General features: G+C 40.7%; 1 pseudogene; it reads left to right on the forward strand.

Annotated features, from left to right (window-relative positions):
* Window positions 1-9,108: 9,108 nt before the first annotated feature.
* Window positions 9,109-12,387, forward strand: LOC102006579 (annotated as a pseudogene).
* Window positions 12,388-13,564: the final 1,177 nt, after the last annotated feature.

Below are 13,564 nucleotides of genomic sequence, written 5' to 3' on the forward strand. Positions count from 1 at the left end.
ATGAAAACCATTCTCAGGGCAGTCATGCTCAGCTCCTTTTCTGAAACCAAGGGAAACCTCTGCCTTGTTCCATACTTGAGTGTTAGGGTCCAGAAGGAGCTACCTCATCTTAGAGAATTGTCTGCAATGTTGCATCAGTGTAGATCCATCTCTCACCCCACCCAAAGAGAGAAATGTGTGAATGTGAGAGAAGGCACAGGCAAGCTGAGAGGCTGGGCATCACGGAGATCCATGGACAGCATCTGCACTCACAACTCTGCAATCACCCGGAGCTTTGAACAGCCAGGCCAACGCGGCACTGGGGACTCTTTTGCTGGGTCCTCAGAGCCAATCCCTGGGAATAGCAGCTCAACTACTTTCAAGTGTGGCATCTAAGGACCTTCATAGACAGGATGGATGTGAACAGGCCTTTTGCTTCACACAGATGCAGAGATGAACTCAAATTTATCAGACAGGCTCAGAATGGTGACCTAGTCTATCATTTACAACTATTGGAGGACACTTCCTTTCATGCAGACATTGTCACTGTTCACACATTTCTTAACAATTAGTTATCAATTTTTGTACTGAGTTCTTTCCAACAAGAGCTGCTAAGCTCTCCAAATATTCGTGAGTGCTGTGTGTGGGAGACACCTCAAAGTTAACGCCTACTTAGCTCGCAGATTACCCTATTTCTCTCCTAAAAAATCACTAAGTTACCAGCTGATCTATTCATCAAGGATCCTAACCAAACTCAGCAACAGCTTTTGGAAAGGGGTGCTGATGGGTAGTGCCTGGTCACTTCAGGAGGAGAAAGGGCTTTGTACCTGGCTCCACTGTGTCTAGGTTTTCTGGTTCCCTGCCACTCTTGGACCTGGAAAAATAATAAGAAGCAAAACAGATGGATTTGCTCTTTCTGCAGAAATCCAGACTCAGGCGTTAAGGCCTTGAGCTTTGATTACTGAAGCTATTTCAATGATACTTCCACATGGACATGGTGGGAACATTTCTTAGATCAGCTGCTCAAGACACTGTTCTCTTTGCCTTTTCCTTTATCTATGTGAGGCCCAGAAAGGGGGCCCCACATACCACAGAAAGCCAGCTTATGACTAAAAACTCTTCATTGGATCTGAGCTTTTCTCCAACACCACCTGATTTGTTTTCTGTTATATAATTTGGCACTGAATCTGTCGATGCTGCTAACTCAGCAATTCCAGGGTCATTGTCCTATTGCTTCATGGAGAAGATGTCCTAGGATCTCCCCGCCTCCCTCCTTCCTCACACTGTGCACTGTCTGTTTCCAGTGCCAGGTTTCCTGACTCTGCAGCTCTTCCTCTTCCTCAGTCTGGCTGACTCCCTCCTCACTCCTCCTTTCCTTGGCTTGTTTCTTCCTTCCATTATTACTCCACCACTTATAAAGTAGCATAAAAATATCTTAGGGCGAGAGTAAGCAAAGACTTATGACTCAAAATGCATAAAACTTCCCTCAACATCTCACAGAAGACAGTGACAAGCCAGGAATGTTACTGTCCACAAGATCGATGGTGTTAGATCCCAAAATTATTCCTTATGGAGTTGGCTGGACTACAGGTTACAGTCAACTCAGAAAAGGAGCAGAATTGATTGAAAATCTAACTCTAAACTTCACAAACATTTTCAAATCTTTTTGCTCTCAATCTCATCTGATCACAGTTGCTTGGGTGTAAAAACTGCAAGAAGCAAAAGAGGTGGGTTTGCCCAAACATTCAGACTCAGTCCTTAAGGCTCTGAACTTTGTTGACTGAAGCTATTTCAGTGATTCTTCCACCTGGACACAGTGGGAACATTTCTTAGACCAGCTGCTCAGGGCATTGTTCTCCTTGCCCTTTCCTTTTTCTGTGATGTTTGACCCAAAATCTTTAGAGTTCTTAATAAAAATGGTGAATTTTTAGAAGTGCCGCTCCTTCAAAAGCTGAGAAAGGGAATCATGACAGTGTAATGTGTGCTGGACTCTAGTTCCTGAGTAAGTATAAATCTCTGCAATTCGAGTGTAAATCAACATAATTGAAATCAGACCTGGGTCAAATCCAAGTAAGCTTGTAAGTTAACTAAACTTGCAAACTAAAGGTGCAAGAAATGACCAAAACATCCATGTCCTATATTCCAGATTGGTCATTGGTTTTGTAGGCAGCACACAGTCTCTAATCACTAGCAGGAAAATAGAGAGATTTTTATATAAAGCCACTTAATTTGGCTAGCATACTTACTTTGGAATCTAGGGTTGGTCTTAAAAGATCTTTTCCAATGAGAATCGTTAACATTAATTTTCAAAAATAAACATTTCTGTGATTTTTTGAGTTTTGTTGAGTCAGCATTTTGTAGTATAATTTGTAGAATAAAATTAAAAGATTTACTTCTGGACTCCTGGACTGGAGCTGATACTCCAGTTAGGTAGTCTGATACTGTAGTCTAAATATGCTGCTTTCCATTCATGCGTTTGAAACTTAATTCCCAAGCAAAAAGCAGTGTTAGAAGTTGGGAATTATTTGGGCCATAAGTGGCTTAATCCTGCTAAAGAAAGGGCTTGTGGGAGCATGTTTGTTCTCTTTTCTTTTGTCATGTGAGGAAAACACAGTGTTCCTCCTCAATGGAGGATGTAGCACCTAACACACCATCTTGAAGCAGGGAGACCAGTTGCTAACCTGTAGCTACCTCAGTGCTGGACTTATAGCCTCAGAGACTATGAAAATAAATTTCTCTTCTTTACAAATTTTCTAGCCATGGGTGTTCTGTTACAGAAGCACAAAGTAGACTAAAACACATATCTAGATTCCTTCTTTGAGAATATTGCTAAACAATATTTAGCAATATTTATTTTGGGTTTTTTTTAGGTTTTATTATTTTTTATTTTTGTTACTTCAGGTTTGTAATACATAATGATTACATTCATTGTGGAGAGGTGATACATGTACATCACTTATCTTTACTTTTTGGCCAGCATCACATTTATTTGTTTTTTTACTTTTAAGTCTTTATCAAGTTAATTATCATAAACAGAGTTTAACAGCTAGACTAATTGGTTCTTAGTGCCTCATTCATTTAATTCCTAGCAGTTAAAAATACCTCTGTGGAGAAGGAATAAAATGAAGGGGGAAAGAAGAAGAGAAAGAATACAAATACTGGGTCCTAGACTATGAGATCTCTGGAGTTACACTTGCTCAAGTCAATGTGTCAGGATCCTACCCTACCTGCTTTTTTCCTAAAGCTGATTGCATGTTGTTTTTCTGCCGGAGCCCCACAGAGATCTGATATTTGTGAGCCACAGCCTCTAACCCCACTCCCAGCACACAATCTGATAAAATGAGTTGGCCTTCAATTCAGACCCAGCCTCACTCCCCCGCCCCCTTCTTGATAAAATTAATCTTGTCCTTAGTTTTGGCTGGTCCCTGGGGAGGCATAAAAATCAGGGAAAGGTGAAGAGGAAGCTTGAGATCCACTAAAAGGATGGCTTTGGCTCTTTATCAAAATAACAACAAAAAAATTTAAAGATAAATTTGTGGTTAGATAGCCTGGCCAGCTTCTCGGAAGTCAAATTGGAGTCACTTCGGTGCCTCCTGATTTTACCACCACCTGCTTCTGCATTAGAATAGAATAGGAATAGAATAAACTGGCCATAGTATATTCTACCCTAAATCATACTCAGACATGTTCTCAGGTCAGAATTGCCTGTCAACACACAGTATCTGTCATGACCCAGCCTACTTTGAACAGTGTGATGCCAACAATTTAAGAGAATTATACGTTTTTACCTTATATTTATCAGCCTAATGCCCATTATTTTCAATTATTTACCTGCCTGCAAAATTAAGATTTCTACAATGAATCTTTTCTCCTCCTACCACATTGCTTAAAGATAAGACTCACCAAAGGCCACAGCTGCAGGGACAGGTGGACTAAGAAGCTTTTCTCTGTTGACACAGGTTGAGAGTGAATAAATGCCAGTTCACACTTGCTTTGGTTAAGGATTCAAATGTACAATTACTGTGTCATCTAGAAAGCAGAAAATGAATGTAAGCACAGTCTTAGTTCAGCAATATTTAGCAGAAGCAAACAGAATTCCTCTTCATGAGATACTTAATCCCTGGCTTCTTGCAATTTGCTCAAATAAATTCCCTTGTACTGTGTTTTCACTGTCCTTACTGTGTAGAAAGAGCCCACAGGGAGTAAGGATCAAGGAAGCACAAGTACCAGCCTTCCCCAAATTTTCATGTCAGAGAGGATAAGAAGTAAGAATAGAAATGAATGTAGTAATAGAAACAAAGTAATAGAAATAAGAGATTTTACAGTTTTGTGTAACTAGTAAATAGAAGCAAGTCACTGAAACAGAAAACCATACTACGTGAGTTAAATATCAAGTCAAAATGGCTGAATTTATTAACTAAAACTACTGCTTAGCACTATGCATCATGACTTCATTGATAATAAGATTGTTCACATGGGCTACCTTGAACAATGGAGTTTGAGTCAATATGACACAAGACATTTTCAGTCAGAAACTGTTGCATGTTTTCTCTGTCACTCTGTCATGAGACTTGTTATGTTCTAGATGAAAACTACCCTATTATCCAGTACCCAGTGTGAAGATGACGTAGAAGAGGGCACCAGCTGACCATTGGACAGGTAGCACAAAGCAGACTACAAACCACTGAAATCTAGGAGTTACTTGTTACTGCAGCATGACTGAGCCTATCCTGACTAGTACAAAAGCCAGTACCAGAATCAAATGTTATCATAACAGAAACATGCACATGTACACACACACACCACACATACGCTGTTAGCTTCAGGATTAATCAGGAGGCAAAGGAAGGAAAGTTTTAGAAGCTAGGAGGACAATACTTGATATACATTAAAGAAATAGTAAAACTGTTGCCTAAATCCACTTGCAAAACACAAAATAAACATTTTGAGCACCTTGATTTAGGAGAAGTGGTTTGGATACTGGTTGTTAGTAGTGTGCCTTTACTATTATTGGCTATATTTAACAAAGTTCTCCAAAAAAAATATGAGGATGGAAATCAATTGGCCAGTACCAAGATATTTATACTTATAGCTTTTGAAGACAAAACTTCCTCTCAATTAAGAAAAGAGTTAAGAAACCAAAACTTACTAAAACTCATTTTTATTGCAAGAGCCAAAGTCAAAGTAATGAGTTCACCATGCAACTACTTCAGCAACCTTTTGGATTAAGATCCAGTGAATACTTTTCTCTTTCTTTCCTTTTTTTTTTTTTTTTTTATACTGGGGATTGAACCTCAGGGCGTTCTATTCCTGAGCCACATACCACACCTTTATTGAGACAAGATATGACTAAATTGCCCAGATTGGCCTTGAAGTTGTAATCCTCCTGCCTCAGCCTACTAGATAGCTGGGATTACAGGTGTGCAACATCGTGCCTGGTTCAATAAAAACACTTTGGGATTAAAAAACAACAACAACAAAAACCACTTTGGATTAAACAAAAAACAGCTCAGGAAAATAAAATAAAATAATAAAGAATGATTTTTGTGCAGGGGTGGGATAGGCTCAAAATACCCAAAATCTGAAGAAAGAGTTGAAAAGAGAGAAACAAATCTCCAAATGAACTGGGGAGAAGGGTGGTGCAGTCAGCATGTGAAGTTAATTATAATGAAATAAGCAAAACATTAAAAAATTCATGAGAGGTCAATACAAGTCAGCCTAGGTTAAAAAATAACCTGACTATTCAAAACTTAAAATGTTGCTTTGGGACATTAATCTTTTTGCCAAAAAGACTGTGGAGCTTTTCGACTCCTAGGGAGGTGCATGTTCTACAGTGTCCTCATCACATGTAGCCAAGAAGAATAATGAGAAATAGTGAGCAATGAAACTATTTTCTTTTTCAGTACTAGCTTTGAAGACTGGCCCTTCCCACTGAGCTATATACCCAGGTCATTTTTATTTTACTTATTTTTAATTTTCGAGACAAAGTCTTACTAAGTTGCCAAGGCTGGGCTCAAACTTTCATGACTCCTGGCTCAGCTTCCCAGAGTGCTGAGATTACAGGTTTGTGTCACTTGGCCCAGTGTGGAACTGTTGTGAGGTGCATAAAACTACAGATTAATCAAAGAGCGTTCCCCACCTCCAGGAAAAAAAAACCTTGGAAACATCTGTCCATGATGTTAGAATTTCCTTGGTAACTATTTTCCATTTCCCATTTTTATAGTTACCTTGTTTCTATTTCACTATTAGATAATGGGTTCTGAGGTGGAGTGGAACTAGAGAAGCCTTATCATTTTACTTTATTGGTTTACAAATCAAAGGTACCAATGTACAGATCCCCATGAAATCCTGCAATTTTGACAATGTTACTGAGTGGGATTTAAGGGTTTTAGTTCTTGGGATTGGAGGAGAGGCAATTGGTAAATGTATTCTGGGGGAAAAACATGATCTGAATATTTGTGATCAGAAGTTAGAACTGTCATGAATTTTGTAAACAGAAAGCATCTCTGTACTTCTATATTAGTCCTTTTCCTGTGGCTGAGACAAAATACCAATACCTACAACTTATAGGAGAGGCTCATTTGTCTTACAGTTTTTGAGGGCTCTATCCATGGTTATTAGAGTCCAAGGCAGAAATGGCATGGTGAGTTAGGTGTGGTTGCACATGCCTGTAATCCTAGCACACGGGAGGCTGAAGCAGGAGGATTGCTGTGAGTTCGAGGCCAACTTGAGCTACAAAGTGAGTTCAATGCCAGCTTGAACTGTATGGTGAAACCTTGTCTCAAAAATACCAAAAAAGAAAAGAAAAGAAAAAGCATGGTGGAAGTGAATGAGGACGGATAGCTGCTCAACCCATGGCAGGTAGGACACCCAGAAAGGAGGGAGGAGCTGGGCATAGGAACACATCCTTGTAGATGATGCTCCCAGTGACCTACCTCTTCCAACCAAGCTCCACCTCCTAACAGCACATTCCCCTGTGAACTCCTCAATGGATGAGTATAGCACCCTCATTATCCAATCACCTTCCAAAAGTTCCATCTCTCAACACATGGGGCTTTTCCAGGACATTTTAGGTTGAAATCATAGCACCTTTTCTTTGTAATGGTGATACTCTCCTACCTACTTGGCATCAAGTCTTCCTATAAAACTTGCCCTGGTCAATGGAATGTGAGGGGAAGTCACATTCATATTTAAAGCCAGTTCATGGCTTGCCAAACTCTTTTTTTTTCTCCTCAAAAGGCAGCAGCAACCTATGTTCCACATAGAATCTGCCCCATCAACCTTGTTTTCAAAGAGAAGATGACAGAATATGGGTGGAAGCAACCTCAGTGGGCATCAGTGTGATCAAAACATAGCCCTGAGCTTTTCAGTTCATGTGTGCCTCCTGCCTAATATACCTATACATGACCTTCCAACTTCTTTCCTTGTACTTCTGGCGCTCAATATCTGGACACACATCAGGATCTCACATCCACTCTCAAGGCAGGAAACTGCTGCTGCATTCCTGACCAGAAGTACGAATCAAGACCAATTAGTGCAAGAGAGACTTGAAAACAAACACTCAGCTTTTAGAGGCTTTTATAAAGGTAAATTAAGAAGGGAGAACTTTAAAATGGAGTTTGGCTAAACCAGTAAATGGTGGAACATGCCATGCAATCCTTGCAGGCTAATCTGCAACTTGCCTGGGTACAGTGTTCATCCCTGTTAAAACACTCTTCATACCACTTTGTCCACACTGCCTCTGCAATTTCTTCATGAAGTGATGTGGGCAGAATTATTTTAATCTGGTATGGTGCCACCCTATGTCTGATACCAATTTTTGAACTAGCGGAGTAAGGCAACTATCTGCTGTAGACCAATGAACCAAAAAACCCTAAGAGAGGAGAGGTTTGTTTCTTCCTGTAACTCTGCTCAATGCAGGCCATTCAGTGTAGATGCCCATAGCATCAAAAGATGGGGGAAAAGGCAGTGCTGAAGCCAGGAAGAGAAAAGTAGGCTCCTTCACATAAGGCTGCCTTTCCATAGCAGATAAATACTTAGAGTGCTGCGTTCAAGTTACCTAACAACTCTGCCCCTTGCTTTCCTCATCTTCATGTGGCACGATGGAGAGTTAATCAGTGATTTAATATGTGAGCACTTTTGACAGGACCTTCACCATATCCAGTGATATATTATGGATTTCTTTCCTTTCTATCAGAGACACAGAAGTAACTATCCTTGTACACATTTCAGCACACATCTGTGCAAGTCTGACTGTGGTTGAAAATTTTTAGAGGTTGAATTGCTGGGTTAATCGTATATATTCTGATAGCTCATCAGCAGTTCCAAATCACTCTCCACAGAGGCTGTAACAATTTACTCATCCATCAATAATTTACTTTATTTCTTATTTTCCTACATTTTATCAACAATCTGTTATATAATTTGCATTTCTGAAATCTGAATGGTGAAAATAAACTTGCTATTTTCTTTTATTATACACTAAGTTGATCATTATTCTGAGTTGTACAATTTTTAGTCTTGGTCTCGGTGTGTTTTTGTTTCATTCTTACTCTTAAATTTCTTTAGCTGCCCATAGAATTCTAGATTAAAGTGTTTTGCCTGAGTCCTTCAAGGATATTATTCCATTGTTATGGCTTCTATCATTGCTGGTAATAAAACTCACAAATATAATTATGGTATGAGTTAAAGGAGAAAAGAAATATATGCATAGTAGGAGTAATACTAACTCCTCATGTGGCTGTCCCTTCTTATGTTCTGTGGAGGGTCATAGATAGGACTTTATACCAAGAGGGATCACAGCTCAGCTATGCCTTGGCTATGTGGCTCCTGTTAAATGGGGAGATGTTAACAGTTTGTGTTTATTTTTAAATAAAACATATTAGTAACATAGGAGTAATACATGTCAAATAAGACTGTATATTATTCTTGAGAAATGAAAATCTATGTTTTGTAATTGCCACAGACTACTACATAATTCATTTAGAGAAGAGATGTAACTATGCAAAATAAAAGAGTAAAATAATCCTATGGTTTAAAGTGGCTCTGTCATGTACCCTGGTAACTGGGCAGGCCTGTACAGGGACCACACAGCCAAGGCACAGCTGAGCTCTGATCCCTCTTGGGATAATGCCTTATGATCCTCCGCAAAGTATGAGAAGGGACAGCCACATAAGGAACTCTTGCAAGCCTGTTCATCATCAGCCTCTCATCTCAATGGGAGTTACCTACAGTATGAGAGGCTCCTGAGAGGCAGTTTCTCACCCACCAATCTCCAGCTCCACAGAGATACAGGATGTTCTACACCTACCCTTCAAGTAGAGATGCAAGCTACCAAACAGCTTGGTGGTACTTTAGAGCTGGCTCCTCAGTGAGGAACTATTCTACCTCCTATGGAATTTTTCATCTGGCCTTCCCAGTTTTGTGTTTTCCTGTGGAGCTAGGGAAAGGGGGACGTAACATTTTGATCTTGCTTTTGCCACCTGTATGAGTAATGAACTGTGCTTGGAATTCAATGTTTGTGTCCTGCGCAATTCATGTTACAGTTCTAATTCCCAGTGTCATAGTGTAGGGAGTGTAGGAAGTGTAGGAAGTTGGGGCCTTTGAGAAATAGTTAGACCCTGAAGGTGGAGCCCACAGGAGTGGGATTAGTGTCCTTATTGGGAAAAATAGGAGAACTGGCTTATCCTCCCTCCCCAACTCATCAGAAGAGGATATATAAAGACACCATCCTAATCAAGAAGTGAGGCCTAATCAGACACCAGATCTGCTGGTACCTTGATCTTTTCTTTCCCAGCCTCCAGAACTGTGGGACATAAATTTCTCTTAGTTAAGACATCCAGCCTCTGGCAATTTGTCTTAGCATCAAGAATTGATTCAGCCAAACTGTCTAACTCCATTTGGGCTCATTGGTTCCTTCCTGGATAAATATGTGAAAATAAGGTGAGCTAGCTTTGTAACTTCCACAATATAGCTTCTTTGGGACTGAATACCTCCAAAACAGTTTGCTGTCTACCTGGAAAACCCTAAAGGAAAGCCTGGAAAATTGATAGAATTTAGCAAAGCAGTTAAGCACGGTATAAAAACACACATACCAATAGCATTTCTACATAGAAAAGCAGTTAGGAAATATAATGGAAAAATATCTTATTACATTCACTCCCAATAAGTTAGTAAGCAAGAAAAACACCTTAAAAGAACCTCCATGAAAAACTTGTGTAGTTTCCCAAACAAAACCATAAAGATTTACAAAAGTATGCACAATAAATTTGAATACTTTAAAGTATCTATTTTCTTAAATACAAATCACAAGTCTATACAATGTCTATTATCATCTATATTGATGTCAATCTATATATTTAATCCTTTTATGAAATTTTCTTCTGAACTTGAAAAAGAAACTGCTCACAGATTCAATTGAAAGCAAACATGATTCCAGGACTGTCAAAAGTTATTTATTCTACTGTGACAAAAACTGTACTCAGACTAAGATACAGAAAAATAATAACTGCATGTGCCTAACCTCAGTTGTTACAGATATTAATTTAAGCTGTTCACACTTCAGTGAAGTGAAGTGAACTGAAGCCACTTGTGTTTACACAGTAGGGTTTTCATATCACAGACATTCAACAAATATATTAACCTTCATTAAGAAAAATGAGAAACAAAGTACAGTGTACCTACAACTTCAAATATTCAGGTAGAAAGATGTTGTGACTTGTATCTAGATATTCCCCCCAAAGCCGCATGCACTCATAGGTGGGGCTTCTGGAAGTGGCTGCCTCTAGGGTGTGTGAATATGGATTAAGGGTGTGTGATATTTGGATTAGTTCCTTCATTGAATTAAATTCCAGATGTGACTGAATAAATGTACTGAAGAAGGAGGCCCACCCTGGGTGTGGTGGCACCAATCAAGAGTCTTGTAGCCTGGATGGAATTAAAAGGGACAGAAAGAAGGCAGAAGGCTGCTGCTGCTACTTCCTTCCTACCCTGCCATGGACTGTTCTTCCTGCTATGCCCCTCTGCCATGCTGCTCTGCCTTGGACCAGTCCACTGTGGACTGAAACCTCTACCAATGGTAAACTTAAAAACCTATCCTTCTTTAACTTGTGAGTGTCAGGTATTTCATCCCAGTAATGAGAAAATTAACTAAAACAAAAGGTGAAATTTTACTAAGCATAGCCACCTCTATAGGACCCTGAACAAATCAGAGAGGTAGCACAAAGACATACCCATCAGAAATATGAATATATTAAATGATAACTATAAATAGAAAGTGTTAATAACTCGGAAAACAACCTTCATCTATGCTGTTGAATTGCCTCTAAAGCAGCACATTTGGATACAGTAGGCATACATGGTGATGATCCTGCTGTCCTTTGACACAGCATGCCTGGTCAATCTTTAGGGTAGGAGAGGGTGCACAGTCAACTGGATCTCCCTGGAGAAAACAGTGCAGCACCTGTTACAATGAACCGGGTGTGGAGCTTCTCCTACTATGTGCTTGCAGATACCCTTGACAGAATAGTTCTCAATATATGTAGTCTTGGACAACACGCCCCCACAGGGTTATATTAGGGCTACCTTAAGAGCTGTGATTAAAAAAAAAAAAAAAAAATACAGGAACTACTGCTACCAGTGTCACCCAAGGGAGAGGTGGGCTGTAAAATCACTGTGTTGTGTCCTTATCCACCTTGTTCACTGGATCTGGAATTGTATTACTTTTGGCTCTTCCTCAAAGTCAAAACGACCGTGAAAGGTAAATGTTTTGAATCCATTCAGGACATCCGGGCAGCCAGAACAGCTCAACTGAAGACACTCGTGAAAGGAACTTCCAGAACTACTTCAAAAAGTGGTGAGAACAATACCATAAGTGTTCCAAGCCAGAGGGAGAATTCTGAAGCAGATTCGTGGCAATGTGGGGATTTTTTTACTGTAATTTTTCAAAATTTAAAAACACTGTATTATACAGAAAATCCTGAGTTCACTCTCATTTCCATTTTCTCGTGTGCGTTAAGGGGCGCTGTGCGACCAGGCTAGCGCCAAAGCCAACGCTCCCTCCTCCCGCGCCCCCTGCAGTTCTCCGTGGGGCGCGTGCACCGCCTGCTCCGCAAGAGCAACTACGCGGAGCGCCTGGGCGCCGGCGCCCCGGTGTACCTGGCGGCAGTGCTGGAGTACCTGACGGCCGAGATCCTGGAGCTGGCGGGCAACGCGGCGCGCGACAACAAGAAGACGCGCATCATCCCGCGCCACCTGCAGCTGGCCATCCGCAACGACGAGGAGCTCGACAAGCTGCTGAGCAAGGTGACGATCGCGCAGGGCGGCGTGCTGCCCAACATCCAGGCCGTGCTGCTGCCCCAGAAGACCGAGAGCCACTGCAAGGCCAAGGATAAGGAATACCCCAGATGATGGATCCCAGCAGGTGATCTGCTTTTAGGAATAATAATAATAAAAAGAATAAAACCAAGCGTCTGGGGGGTGGGGATTTAGCTCAGCGGCAAAGCGCCTGCCTGGCAAGCGCAAGGTCGTGAGTTCGGTTCCCGGTACCGGAGAAAAAAAACCAAAAAAAAGGAAAAAAAAAAAAAAAAACAAAACCAAGCGTCTGTCTCCCCACCACTGCCACCGCAACCACCACCACCACCACGTCCCGAGTACTGAAAATTGAACCCAAGGGAGCTCTGTCACTGAGCTACAGCCCAGCCTTTTTCTATTTGTATTTTGAATCAGAGTTTCACTGTATTGCCCAGGCTGCCCTGGAACTTGCAATCCTCCTGCCTCAACCTCCTGAGGGTTTGGGCTATTATAGATGTACACCAAGGCACGGACTCCACAGACTGAAGCACCAGCCGCAATTTTAGAGAAAACTCTGGATAGATACTGCACCACAGTATTTCTGTAAAGTCTTTCCATTTCTTTCAGTTACATTGACAGTCTCCTGTTCACCTTGTCTGTTTTTAGCAATATTATGCATCTGATTTCCTGAAGGCTTAGTTTAGTATATGTGCTACTGAAGGGAGCACAAGGCTTAGTTTAGTACTGGAGTGCTATCCAGCAATTTTGCTCAGATGGGCTATTATATTTATAGTCAGGTTACAGTGATTTTGTCACTAGGCTGTAAGGGTTTATATTTAAGGGTTTGATTGTGTGTTGTACTTCAATGTAAGAAGGTACATATGTGCCGCTTGGTTTAAGATTCACTCTGTGGGCTCAGTTTTCTCAAAAACTGCTCATCCAAGATGGTCAGCCAACATCATACGAGGAAGAGTCACTGACTTCTACGAGTTGGCCACATGTCAGCTGTACCCTCTGCTGAGTCAATGTCTGCAGTATCAGCAAGGGCTATAATGTGGAATATTATGAAAAGTACTCTAGCTTCATCTCTAAATGAATCTGCAACCAAACCTTTGATTTAGATGGATTTCTTCTTGTCTGTTGCCTCTAATAATAACAGAATCTTGCCTTTAGGATGTTGTTACATCTCCCAAAGAAGAATATTTGGTGTAATGTTATGGTTTGACTTTTGGTAATCATTGCTAGTCGTTGGGAAATGATTATCCAATTACCTATTCACTGCCATTACCCTGTG

The sequence above is a fragment of the Chinchilla lanigera genome, unplaced genomic scaffold, assembly GCF_000276665.1.
Source record: "Chinchilla lanigera isolate Chin_1 unplaced genomic scaffold, ChiLan1.0 scaffold00082, whole genome shotgun sequence".
Lineage (NCBI taxonomy): Eukaryota > Metazoa > Chordata > Mammalia > Rodentia > Chinchillidae > Chinchilla > Chinchilla lanigera.